The sequence below is a fragment of the Triticum aestivum genome, chromosome 1D (assembly GCF_018294505.1).
Source record: "Triticum aestivum cultivar Chinese Spring chromosome 1D, IWGSC CS RefSeq v2.1, whole genome shotgun sequence".
NCBI classification, from domain to species: Eukaryota; Viridiplantae; Streptophyta; class Magnoliopsida; order Poales; family Poaceae; genus Triticum; species Triticum aestivum.
In genome coordinates this window covers 20,612,350-20,627,297 of record NC_057796.1, presented here as the reverse complement: position 1 = coordinate 20,627,297, position 14,948 = coordinate 20,612,350, and the positions used below count along the sequence as shown (strand labels likewise).

At 42.2% G+C, this 14,948-nt stretch overlaps 1 long non-coding RNA gene across 1 annotated transcript; it reads right to left on the bottom strand.

The window, feature by feature from the left end:
• Positions 1 to 3,655: 3,655 nt before the first annotated feature.
• LOC123163612 (uncharacterized) lies at positions 3,656 to 6,782 on the bottom strand. Its single transcript, XR_006481933.1, has 5 exons — positions 6,642 to 6,782; positions 6,369 to 6,556; positions 6,141 to 6,200; positions 5,867 to 6,054; positions 3,656 to 4,584 (listed from the first exon to the last, which is right to left on the bottom strand). It is a non-coding gene; the product is annotated as an uncharacterized lncRNA (long non-coding RNA).
• Positions 6,783 to 14,948: the final 8,166 nt, after the last annotated feature.

Here is a 14,948-nt window from a genome sequence, read left to right as displayed (position 1 = left end):
TCCAGACTAGGACAGAGGGGGCTTTAGGGTTTAGATTTAAGCCATCCCCCCACAGCTGTCCATAGTATGCCTTGATGGCATCATCTTCCTCCTCACGTGGCCGCTCCACCTCAACACTCTGGACCAGACTCGGAAACACACCCATCTCCTTGCCTCTACGCTCTCTGACTTGTGGGGCCTAGAAAAGCATCTCCACTGCAAAACAGGGGATCTCTCCCATTGTGGTGACCAGACTTGGCTCCGGCGAGGTGCTCTTCAGAAATCCTGCAGGGTACGGTCTCCGATGAGTTCTGACGCCTCCACATGAAAGGCCAGTCATGGAGTCCGTCGCTCACCTGAGCGGGGAGTCGAGATCTGACCCCTCTTGCTGAAGGCCTCCCACTCCCATGCCACCGCAAGACCGAATCAGGGTCGCGGAGGTTGTAGAGGTGGCCTCCCGCACCCCCTCTTTGCACTATAAATTCCCAAATATTCCGAAACCCTTCGGGATTAACCTAGATCAGAAGTTTCGCCGCCGCAAGGCTCTGTAGCCACCGAAAACCAATCTAGACCCTTTTCGGCACCCTGCCGGAGGGGGAATCATCTCCGGTGGCCATCTTCATCATCCCGGCGGCCACCATGATGAGGAGGGAGTAGTCCACCCTCGGGGCTGAGGGTTTGTACCAGTAGTTGTGTTTAATCTCTCTGTCTCTCTCGTGTTCTTGAGATGTCACGATCTTGATGTATCGCGGGCTTTGTTAATATAGTCGGATCATATGATGTTTTCCCCTCTCTATCTTTTTGTGATGAATTGAGTTTTCCCTTTGAGATTTCGTTGTTATTGGTTTGAATACTTTTATGGATTTGAGAACACTTGATATATGTCTTGCAACTGAATACTCGTGGTGACAATGGTGTTGGGGAATGCAGTATTTCAAAAAAATTCCTACGATCACGCAAGATCTATCTAGGAGATGCATAGCAACGAGCAGGGAGAGTGTGTCCACGTACCCTCGTAGACCGAAAGCGGAAGCGTTTATCAACGCGGTTGATGTAGTTGTACGTCTTCACGATCCGACCGATCCTAGCGCCGAACGTACGGCACCTCCGTGTTCAGCACACGTTCAGCTCGATGACGTCCCTCGTACTCTCGATCCAGTTGAGGCCGAGGGAGAGTTTCGTCAGCACGACAGCGTGGCGACGGTGATGATGAAGTTACCAGCGCAGGGCTTCACCTAAGCACTGCGACAATATGACCGAGGTGTGTAACTGTGGAGGGGGGCACCACACATGGCTAAGAGAAACTTTGATCTGCTATTGGGGTGCCCCTTGGCCACGTATATAAAGGAGGGGAGGGAAGAGGTGGCCGGCCCAAGGGCGGTGCGCCAGGTGTGGGAAATCCTACTAGGACTCCCCAGTCCAAGTAGGATTCCCCTCCTCTTTCCTATTCCTAGTAGGAGAAGGAGGGAAGGAGGAGGAGGGGAGAAGGAAGGAGGGGGGCGCCGCCCCCTCCTAGTCCAATTCGGACCAGCCCATGGGGGGTGGGCACCCCTTGAGGCCCTTCTCTCCTTTCCCGTATGGCCCATTAAGGCCCACTACTTCCCCCGGCGAATTCCCGTAACTCTCCGGTACTCCGAAAAGTACCCGAATCACTCGGAACCTTTCTGATGTCCGAATATAGCCTTCCAATATCGATCTTTACCTCTCGACCATTTCGAGACTCCTCGTCATGTCCGTGATCTCATCCGGGACTCCGAACTATCTTCGGTCATCAAATCACATAACTCGTAATACAAATCATCATCGAATGTTAAGCGTGCGGACGCTACGGGTTCGAGAACTATGTAGACATGACCGAGACACATCTCCGGCCAATAACCAATAGCGGAACCTGAATGCTCATATTGGCTCTTACATATTCTACGAAGATCTTTATCGGTCAAACCGCATAACAACATACGTTGTTCCCTTTGTCATCGGTATGTTACTTGCCCGAGATTCGATCGTCGGTATCCTCATACCTAGTTCAATCTCGTTACCGGCAAGTCTCTTTACTCGTTCCGTAATGCATCATCCCGCAACTAACTCATTAGTCATACTAGTCGTCAACCCGTGCGTCTGCACGGGCTAGCTATTTTATAGTGCATATTTCTTTGAAATTTTTGAAGAAAAAACATTCCTTTGGGAAACACTCGTGCGGACGCGGCCCTAATCGGAAGGAGGCCACGGGATCCAACGGCTCTTGAACCAGCCGATCGGATCTATGCATGAGCCAGCCGATGTGTGCTTCGCGCCTATGGTCCCACGTCCAACCCTTTAGAGTAATTATACAGATGCACATAGTTTTAGTTTATATATGTTTAAGTGATGTTCTTTTTATATTAGAAGAAAGCATTAGGAGGATGCGAAAGTACATAAAAAGAAAAGCCCAAGGAGCAGAAGACCGAATAAACAACCAAATGAAGAGAAAAGATATAAGCCAAAACAGGGAACTAATTGTACAACTATCCTACTTAATTATTAATCTGTATGTTCATTAATAAAGTAAATTTTAAAACTGCATTCATGTAGTTATACTGAGTTTCCATGGTCATCTCATTCTATACTTACCCTTTTGTATTTCTGAAAGATATGGTTTCTATATAAGAACATGCCCTATAATACTGTGTCTACTATCCGTATTACCACACAAAAACCAACAAATATGCATAATATGATAGCAATGTAATCTCCAAGGATATAGTAGTCGTCTGTTGAGAGAAAATGTTAGTGCGTCTTATTACAGATAAATGTAATGGGAGATAAAACTATCATAGAGCCATCTTTGAACATACCGTAACTTTGAAAACACATACTATAATGCTGGCAAAGTAGGCTTCACATACAATCTTTCCCGAAATTCATTAGATGACTGATATAATATTTCCAACAGAGAAACATGCAACCTGGTCAGATCATTGCAGCCCCAATATATTTAAGGCTGCTCGAATGTAGAACATTAATTTAAACTTCTCTGTTGTACACAATAAATTATGTAAATACCTCATTACTGGATACGAAATACCAACAAAGGGAGAAAATATATAACAGAAGAGAAAATGAGGTATTAAAATTGGCATGTTATAAATCGTAGCCTAAAATGTAAGGCTTTATACTAAGAAAATTGCTTCTTGCATTAAGTAAACTGGCAGCGATAAATAATATATTTAGATTTTGAAAGGTACTCCAGTCTAGAAATTATCTTGAATATACATTGTCCACCTCCACCTTCACTATCATGGAGATCGATATGTAGGAGGAAATGTTGAAAATCGTTACAAATAGTATGGAAGTACTTTACCAGGTTACCTAACAAATCTTGTCATGTGGGAAATTTGGATGAGTCATTTCAGTTCAGGGAAAAGAATTATGCCTAGTAAAAACTCTACCCGAGAGGTAACATTTAATAAAAGATACATATAAACTTTCTTAGCCTGTCCAATGAAAAGCACGCAAGCACCACATATTAAATCATCTTTTTTTTTGTATTTGGTCAGGTATTCTGGTAAAAAGAAAGTGAAATAGAATAATGTAATTTAAGAAGACAAATAAACCAATCTTACATATAGGTAGTATGAAAATCTATATAATAAAATATACTTAATATCAAAAAATATTCCATACTTGCAAGTATCATACGAACCAATGCTCTAAGAAAATAAAAATAGTTCACCACTCATGCATGCATCATGCAAAAGTAGCAGATTTAAGGGAAATATTCGCACCAAGTATAGGTTAGAACTGCATTTTATAAGAAACCATATATACATGCAGATTGGAGAAAAATTGTCAAACCCTTCAATCCAGTCTAGCAATAGCACACATGTCCACGAAACTGCATGGTGCCATTACTTCGCATTGTTAGACATCAGATATAAGCGGTGAATCACATTTGAAGACGTCGGATGTGGCCAACATGCGGCGGCATATATGAGGAGGTTGTCTGCGGTGCAGTCGATCGTGATATCCTCTTCTTTTATGCCTTTGTCCAGACTCATGACATGGTCAGACATATAGCAATTGATTTTCTTTTGCAAAAGATCGGCATGTCCATCTTTATCAGAAGTAACGTTCGAGGTGGGGGTGATCTAGTATGTGGACATCATCAGCACTAAGAAGACGGACATATATTCCTAAAGAATAAAGCAGAAGAGGGTGAGACTGGGACATCAAAATGCTGGGTGGAACTGGAAGTGCAAGGAGAGGCGGTGGTGTCGGGTACTGCCTCCATGCTGAACTGGTAAGGCTGGGCCATCTGGAGATTTGAAGAGACTTCACGTGTGAGCGTCAAGAGAGGAAAATCTAGATATAAAATAATTAAAAAATATAACCTATCCCAAAATAAACTATATGGCATGCTGTGTGGGTTTGAAAAACAGCTAGTACGGGACAATTGCGTAGTTATTGTTTGGTGGGACATTATATTCAGTGATTGCTTCCAATTTTGTATCAAACCAAATATGAGGGAAGTGCATATTTCGGTGTGCAGCACAGATTCAATTAGGCAACTATAGTACGTACCTACACCTATCTCTGGTGTCCCCTCTCCCGCTTCCTCGTGAGTTCCTGATCCAAGCAAGAGTTACATACAGGGTAACAGAGTGCTAATTAATTTTTTACTCATAAGGATAATTTAAAATTCAAGCTACACATGTTTACTACAGTGACTACATTATTTAGCACAGCAAGGTAACATGCAAATTTGTATTGGAACTTGAATCCTAGTAAGGTTGCTGCCAGGCAGTATAGAGTCGGAGCATTGATTCAAAATGATGGAGAGACTTGCGCTCAGTTTTTCTGAATCTGCAGAAACTGTACGTATATATAGTTATGTTCACTGACTATGGCAGCGGCCACAAATTCAAAAATTGGAGTGCTGAATTTGCATAGGAGAGTAAAGTTAATTAGAGCCTTACAGCTTCTATGCTCCCGAAACATGAGAATCAGTGAAAACAAACTAAGTGTTGCTTTCGCAAACTGCTGCTAATATTACTAAATAAGGATTAATAGAGTTTCAGGCATTAGTCAATCAACTATTTAGGTGTTGCCTTCTCATAGTGCCTTAGTGATTCCTTTAGAAGGAACTTTACTATATGGACTTCAGTACACACAAAAAGAACATATAAACATGATCGGAGTAACTCATCTTATATAGCAACAATTTAACAAAAATCTGTAATTGAATATCCCACGGGCTTGCATTCGTAAGAATTTATGTTAGCTTTAACAGAAAACTTGGGAATGATCTGAAGGTTTATTGACATTCGAAGAGCAAGTGTGGGAAACACATTAATAATATACAGACAGCAGAAACATAGATGAACTATATGGCCCTAACTAAGCTTGCAGCCAACATGATTCTCCTATGGAACTGTTGGTATATACATATATATTGAAAGGGCCCGGAAAAAAAATTAAACCAATTACACTACACGCCATTTGTTGCTTACATTATTACAAAAGTCTTACTTTAACGAAAGTAACGTAACTGACTTCTGTATTTGCTAATGGGCTGGAGTGTGACACAGTATCCCACTGCATAGGCAATGGCCATGAAACTGATGAGGCGGCTTGATGGATGGCTCTATGCTAACTTATTGGAAGGAACGGTTAAAGGCAACATATCATCTAAGACCGAGAAGGCATCCGGCCATGAGCAGCCGCTTAGCAATGATAGTTGTATGTCATACTGTAGACAGTCTTGAATAAGACCAATCTGCAGTTAAAGGATGATCAATCTAGCTAAGCACATGTATATGAATTCATTGATTGTACGCATATGTGATTCCACCTCATGAACCTAGTACTATCCAATAGAAACATGTGGTATTAAGAAATAATATTAAACCTGAGGTAAGATTGATTTGTCGGAGTTGCGTTGCTGACTTTGGGCACACCACAGCGATCCCCCCTAAGGCCCTAATTGCTTCATCCATGGTGGAGAGGAAGCGGATAAAATCGTCCAAGATTTAATTGTAGGCACGGGACCTTGGTTAAAATTGGCCAAGATTTAATTGTTGGCACGGGTATCGCTGTCTGCAGTCAGAAACTCGAAGGACGTGAGTACGAAAAAGAATCAGAGAAACTTATGTTTAAAAACCGAGATAACGGAACCACCATACCAGGCATATGGCGTGGCAAACGGAGGAAAGGCAGCGAGCACGGCTCAATGGGTAGACAGTCTGAAATAAGACCCATCTGCAGTTAAAGGATGATCAATCTAGCTAAGCACATGTCATGAATCTAACCATCGAAGATATGAATTCATTGATTGTACGCATATGTGATTCCACCTCATGAATCTAGTCCTATCCAATAGAAACATGTGGTATTAAGAAATAATATTAAACCTGAGGTAAGATTGACTTGTCGGAGTTGCGTTGCTGACTTTGGGCACACCACAGCGATCCCCCCTAAGGCCCTAACTGCTTCATCCATGGCGGAGAGGAAGCGGATAAAATCGTCCAAGATTTAATTGTAGGCACGGGACCTTGGTTAAAATTGGCCAAGATTTAATTGTTGGCACGGGTATCGCTGTCTGCAGTCAGAAACTCGAAGGACGTGAGTACGAAAAAGAATCAGAGAAACTTATGTTTAAAACCGAGATAACGGAACCACCATACCAGGCATATGGCGTGGCAAACGGAGGAAAGGCAGCGAGCACGGCTCAATGGGTTGGCCAGGAGGCGAGGACCTGGAAACCCTAGGTTGCAGGAACGTACAGGGAAGAGGCGGGACGTGCTTGAGATTATTGATGAAGAAACAGATTTCCCCCCCGTAACCCACACAAGAGGTCGCTTAAGAGAAAAGAGGAGACATGTGTAGGAGGACTCCATATGGTATACGGCTGTACAAAGCTAACCGCCAAATCGCATGGACAGCTTACTTCTTAGTTTTTAGGATCAACATGGAGATTGGCCTCCAAGAAAAAAGTTGCTTCTTATTTTTTAGGATTAACGTGGAGCTTGGCCTCCAAGAAAAAATAAAATACAAGAAAAGGCGTGCTAATCTGCACCGTAATAATTCGGTCCCACCAGATTAACGGCTCATAAAATCTGATTAACGTGGGAATTTTTTGGAAGTCAAGAATTAGTATAGGTAATAGAGGTATAGATAGATAGATAGATAGATAGATAGATAGATATAGATAGATAGATTGTTGACAAGGCTTATAGTGATGTGCATTACCGAGAGGGCCCAGAGATACCTCTCCGATACACGGAGTGACAAATCCTAATCTCGATCTATGCCAACTCAACAAATACCACCGGAGACACCAGTAGAGCATCTTCATAATCACCCAGTTATGTTGTGACGTTTGATAGCACACTAAGTGTTCCTCCGGTATTCGGGAGTTGCATAATCTCATAGTCATAGGAACATGTATAAGCTATGAAGAAAGCAATAACAACAAACTAAACGATCATAGTACTAAGCTAACAGATGGGTCTTGTCCATCACATCATTCTCTAATGATGTGATCCCGTTCATCAAATGACAACACATGTCCATGGCTAGGAAACTTAACCATCTTTGATTAACGAGCTAGTCAAGTAGAGGCATACTAGGGACACTGTGTTTGTCTATGTATTCACTCCTGTACTAAGTTTCCGGTTAATACAATTCTAGCATGAATAATAAACATTTATCATGATATAAGGAAATATAAATAGCAACTTTATTATTGCCTCTAGGGCATATTTCCTTTAGTCTCCCACTTGCACTAGAGTCAATAATGTAGTTCACATCGCCATGTGATTTAACACCAATAGTTCACATCACCATGTGATTAACACCCATAGTTCACATCACCATGTGACCAACACCCAAAGGGTTTACTAGAGTCAGTAATCTAGTTCACATCGCCATGTGATTAACACCCAAAGAGTACTAAGGTGTGATCATGTTTTTCTTGTGAGAGAGGTTTAGTCAATGGGTCTGCTACATTCAAAACCGTATGTATTTTGCAAATTTCTATGTCTACAATGCTCTGCACGGAGCTACTCTAGCTAATTGCTCCCACTTTCAATATGTATCTAGATTGAGACTTAGAGTCATCTAGATCAGTGTCAAAGCTTCCATCGACGTAACCCTTTACGACGAACTTTGTGTCACCTCCATAACCGAGAAACATATCCTTATTCCACTAAGGATAATTTTGACCGCTGTCCAGTGATCTACTCCTAGATCACTATTGTACTCCCTTGCCAAACTCAGTGCAGGGTATACAATAGGTCTGGTACACAATATGGCATACTTTATAGAACCTATGGCTGAGGCATAGGGAATGACTTTCATTCTCTTTCTATCTTCTGCCGTGGTCGGGCTTTGAGTCTTACTCAACTTCACACCTTGCAACACAGGAAAGAACTCCTTCTTTGACTGTTCCATTTTGAACTACTTCAAAATCTTGTCAAGGTATGTACTCATTGAAAAATCTTATCAAGCGTCTTGATCTATCTATAGATCTTGATGCTCAACATGTAAGCAACTTCACCAAGGTCTTTCTTTAAAAAACTCCAAACACTCCTTTATGTTTTCCAGAAAATTCTACATCATTTCCGATCAACAATATGTCATTCACATATACTTATTAGAAAGGCTGTAGTGCTCCCATTCACTTTCTTGTAAATACAGGCTTCACCGCAAGTCTGTATAAAACTGTATGCTTTGATCAACTCATCAAAGCGTATATTCCAACTCCGAGATGCTTGCACCAGTCCATAGATGGATCGCTGGAGCTTGCACATTTTGTTATCACCTTTAGGATCGACAAAACCTTCTGGTTGCATCATATACAACTCTTCTTTAAGAAATCCATTAAGGAATGTAGTTTTGACATCCATTTGCCAGATTTCATAAAATGTGGCAATTGCTAACATGATTCGGACAGACTTAAGCATCTCTACGAGTGAGAAAATCTCATCGTAGTCAACACCTTGAACTTTGTCAAAAACCTTTTTCGACAAGTCTAGCTTTGTAGATAGTAACACTACTATCAGCGTCCGTCTTCCTCTTGAAGATCCATTTATTTTCTATGGCTTGCCGATCATCGGGCAAGTCAACCAAAGTCCATACTTTGTTCTCATACATGGATCCTACCTCAGATTTCATGGCCTTAAGCCATTTCGCGGAATCTGGGCTCATCATCGCTTCCTCATAGTTCGTAGGTTCGTTATGGTCTAGTAACATGATTTCCAGAATAGGATTACCGAACCACTCTGGTGCGGAACGTACTCTGGTTGACCTACGAGGTTCGGTAGTAATTTGATCTGAAGTTTCATGATCATCATCATTAACTTCCTCACTAATTGGTGTAGGCATCACTGGAACTGATTTTTGTGATGAACTACTTTCCAATTAGGGAGAAGGTACAATTACCTCATCAAGTTCTAATTTCCTCATACTCACTTCTTTCGAGAGAAACTCCTTCTCCAGGAAGGATCCATTCTTAGCAACGAATATCTTACCTTTCGGATCTGCGATAGAAGGTGTAACCAACAGTTTCTTTTTGGGTATCCTATGGAGACGCATTTCTCCGATTTGGGTTCGAGCTTATCAGGTTGAAGATCTTTCATATAAGCATCGCAGCCTCAAACTTTAAGAAACGACAACTTGGGTTTCTTGCCAAAACAATTCATAAAGTGTCGTCTCAACAGATTTAGATGGTGCCCTATTTAACATGAATGCAGTCGTCTCTAAAGCATAACCCCAAAATGATAGCAGTAAATCAGTAAGAGACATCATAGATCGCACCATATTAATAAAGTACGGTTACGACGTTCGGACACGCCATTAAGCTATGGTGTTCCAGGTGGCGTGAGTTGCGAAACTATTCCACATTGTTTTAAATGAAGACCAAACTCGTAACTCAAATATTCGCCTCCTTGAACAGATCGTAGAGACTTTATATTCTTATTACGATTATTTTCTACTTCACTCTGAAATTCTTTGAACTTTTCAAATGTTTCAGACTTATGTTTCATTAAGTTGATATACCCATATCTGCTCAAATCATCTGTGAAGGTCAGAAAATAACGATACCCGCCGCGATCCTCAACACTCATCGGACCACATACATCAGCATGTATTATTTCCAATAAGTCAGTTGCTCGCTCCATTGTTCTAGAGAACGGAGTCTTAGTCCTCTTGCCCATGAGGCATGGTTCGCAAGCATCAAGTGATTCATAATCAAGTGATTCCAAAAGTCCATCAACATGGAGTTTCTTCATGCGCTTTACACCAATATGACCTAAACGGCAGTGCCACAAATAAGTTGCACTATCATTATTAACTTTGCATCTTTTGGTTTCAATATTATGAATATGTGTATCACTACGATCGAGATTCAATAAACCATTTATATTGAGTGTATGACCGTAGAAGGTTTTATTCATGTAAATAGAACAACAATTATTCTTTGACTTTAATGAATAACTGTATTGCAATAAACATGATCTAATCATATTCATGCTCAACGCAAACACCAAATAATATTTATTTTAGGTTCAACACTAATGCCGAAGGTAAAGGGAGTGTGCGATGGTGATCTTATCAACCTTGGAATCACTTCCAACACACATCATCACCTCGCCCTTAACTAGTCTCTGTTTATTTTGCAACTCCCGTTTCGAGTTACTACTCTTAGCAACTGAACTAGTATCAAATACCGAGGGGTTGCTATAAACACTAGTAAAGTACACATCAATAACATGTATATCAAATATACCTTTGTTCACTTTGCCATCCTTCGTATCCGCCAAGTATCTAGGGGCAGTTCCACTTCCAGTGACCATTTCCTTTGCAGTAGAAGCACTCAGTTTCAGGCTTGGGTCTAGCTTTGTGCTTCTTCATGGGAGTGGCAACTTGCTTACCATTCTTCTTGAAGTTCCATTTCTTTCCCTTGCCCTTTTACTTGGAACTGGTGGTCTTGTCAACCATCAACACTTGATGCTTTTCTTGATTTCTACCTTCGCCGATTTTAGCATCGCGAAGAGCTTTGGGAATTGTTTTCGTTATCCCTTGCATATTATAGTTCATCACAAAGTTCCAGTAACTTGGTGATAGTGACTAGAGAATTCTTTCAATCACTATCTTATCTAGAAGATTAACTCCCACTTGATTCAAGCGATTGTAGTACCCAGACATTCTGAGCATGTGCTCACTAGCTGAGCTATTCTCCTCCATCTTGTAGGCAAAGTACTTTGTCAGAGGTCTCATACCTCTTGACACGGGCATGAGTCTGAAATACCAATTTCATCTCTTGGAACATCTCATATGCTCCATGGCGTTCAAAACATTTTTGAAGTCCCGGTTCTAAGCCGAAAAGCATGGTGCACTAAACTATCAAGTAGTCATCATACCGAGCTTTGTCAAACGTTCATAACGTCTGCATCTGCTCCTGCAATAGGTCTGTCACCCAGCGGTGCATCAAGGACATAATTCTTCTGTGCAACAATGAGGATAATCCTAAGATCACAGATCAAGTCCGCATCATTGCTACTATCATCTCTCAACTTAGTTTTCTCTAGGAACATATCATAAATAAAACGGGGAGCTATACGCGAGCTATTGATCTACAACATAGATATGCAAATACTATCAGGACTAAGTTCATGATAAATTTAATTTCAATTAATCATATTACTTAAGAACTCCCACTTAGATAGACATCCCTCTAATCATCTAAGTGATCACGTGATCCAAATCAACTAAACCATGTCCGATCATCACGTGAGATGGAGTAGTTTCCAATGGTGGACATCACTATGTTGGTCATATCTACTATATGATTAATGCTCGACCTTTCGGTCTCAGTGTTCCGAGGCCATATCTGCATATGCTAGGCTCGTCAAGTTTAACCCGAGTATTCTGCATGTGCAAAACTGGCTTGCACCCGTTGTATGTGAACGTAGAGCTTATCACACCCGATCATCACGTGGTGTCTCGGCACGACGAACTGTCGCAACGGTGCATACTCAGGGAGAACACTTGTACCTTGAAATTTAGTGAGAGATCATCTTATAATGCTACCGCCGTACTAAGAAAAATAAGATGCATAAAGGATAAACATCACATGCAATCAATATATGCGACATGATATGGCCATCATCATCTTGTGCCTTTGATCTCCATCTCCAAAGCACCGTCATGATCACCATCGTCACTGGCTTGACACATTGATCTCCATCGAAGCATCGTTGCCGTCTCGCCAACTATTGCTTCTATGACTATCGCTACCGCTTAGTGATAAAGTAAAGCAATTACATGGCGATTGCATTTCATACAATAAAGCGACAACCATAAGGCTCCTGCCAGTTGCTGATAACTTCTACAAAACATGATCATCTCATACAACAATTTATATATCATCATGTCTTGACCATATCACATCACAACATGCCCTGCAAAAACAAGTTAGACGTCCTCTACTTTGTTGTTGCATGTTTTACGTGGCTGCTACGGGCTTAGCAACAACCGTTCTTACGTACGCATCAAAACCACAATGATTTTTCGTCAAGTGTGCTCTTCTAACCTTCAACAAGGACCGGGCGTAGTCACACTCGATTCAACTAAAGTTGGAGAAACAGACACCCACTAGCCACATGTGTGCGAAGCACGGCGGTAGAACCAGTCTCATGAACGCAGTCATGTAATGTCGGTCTGGGCCGCTTCATCCAACAATACCGCCGAATCAAAGTATGACATGCTGGTAAGCAGAATGACTATTATCGCCCACAACTCTTTGTGTTCTACTCATGCATATAACATCTACGCATAGACCTGGCTCGGATGCCACTGTTGGGGAACGCAGTATTTCAAAAAATTTCCTACGATCACACAAGATCTATCTAGGAGATGCATAGCAACGAGCAGGGAGAGTGTGTCCACGTACCCTCGTAGACCGAAAGCGGAAGCGTTTATCAACGCGGTTGATGTAGTCATACGTCTTCACGATCCGACCGATCCTAGCACCGAACGTACGGCACCTCCATGCTCAGCACACGTTCAGCTCGATGACGTCCCTCGTACTCTTGATCCATTTGAGGACGAGGGAGATTTCCGTCAGCACGACGGCGTGGCGACGGTGATGATGAAGTTACCAGCGCAGAGCTTCGCCTAAGCACTGCGACGATATGACCGAGGTGTGTAACTGGGGGCACCGCACATGGCTAAGAGAAACTTTGATCTGCTATTGGGGTCCCCCCTGGCCACGTATATAAAGGAGGGGAGGGAAGAGGTGGCCGGCCCAAGGGCGGTGCGCCAGGTGTGGGAAATCCTACTAGGACTCCCCAGTCCAAGTAGGATTCCCCTCCTCTTTCCTATTCCTAGTAGGAGAAGGAGGGAAGGAGGAGGAGGGGAGAAGGAAGGAGGGGGGCGCCGCCCCCTCCTAGTCCAATTTGGACCAGCCCATGGGGGTGGGGGCGGCCACCCCTTGAGGCCCTTCTCTCCTTTCCCATATGGCCCATTAAGGCCCACTACTTCCCCTGGTGAATTCCCGTAACTCTTCGGTACTCCAAAATAAACCCGAATCACTCAGAACCTTTCCGATGTACGAATATAGCCTTCCAATATATCGATCTTTACCTCTCGACCATTTCGAGACTCCTCGTCATGTCCGTGATCTCATCCGGGACTCCAAACTATCTTCGGTCATCAAATCACATAACTCATAATACAAATCATCATCGAACGTTAAGCGTGCGGACCCTACGAGTTCGAGAACTATGTAGACATGACCGAGACACATCTCCAGTCAATAACCAATAGCGGAACCTGGATGCTCATATTGGCTCCTACATATTCTACGAAGATCTTTATCGGTCAAACCGCATAACAACATACGTTGTTCCCTTTGTCATCGGTATGTTACTTGCCCGAGATTCGATCGTCGGTATCCTCATACCTACTTGAATCTCGTTACCGGCAAGTCTCTTTACTCGTTCCGTAATGCATCATCCCGCAACTAACTCATTAGTCACATTGCTTGCAAGGCTTATAGTGATGTGCGTTACCGAGAGGGCCCAGAGATACCTCTCCGATACACGGAGTGACAAATCCTAATCTCGATCTATGCCAACTCAACAAACACCATCGGAGACACCTGTAGAGCATCTTTATAATCACCCAGTTACGTTGTGACGTTTGATAGCACACTAAGTGTTCCTTCGGTATTCGGGAGTTGCATAATCTCATAGTCATAGGAACATGTATAAGTCATGAAGAAAGCAATAGCAACAAACTAAACGATCATAGTGGTAAGCTAACGGATGGGTCTTGTCCATCACATCATTCTCTAATGATGTGATCCCATTCATCAAATGACAACACATGTCCATGGCTAGGAAAGTTAACCATCTTTGATTAACGAGCTAGTCAAGTAGAGGCATACTAGGGACACTCTGTTTGTCTATGTATTCACACATGTACTAAGTTTCCGGCTGATACAATTCTAGCATGAATAATAAACATTTATCATGATATAAGGAAATATAAATAACAACTTTATTATTGCCTCTAGGGCATATTTTGTTCAAATGGGGTATCATATTGAGTTCCTTGATATATGTTTTGGCACTCAACTCGCAGATTCCCGAGGTGACATTAGGGTAATCTATGCATCGGGGTTGATGCACATTCTTGTCTTTGTTTCTCCGGCAGAAATTTTGGGGCACTCTTTGAAGTTCTTTGTGTTGGATTGAATATTATGAATTTGAATTTGCTTTGGTGTTATTTTAGTATGACTCTTGGTTAGATTGATTGCAAAGAATAGCCTCGTGTTATTTTAGTACGAACTCTAGGATAGATTGATTGGAAAGAATAGCTTCGAGGTGGTTCCGTACCCTACAAACAATCCCGTCTTATGTACTACGCTAGATAGGAACTTTGGAGTGATTCTTCGTTGCACGTTGAGGGACGGTTATATGATC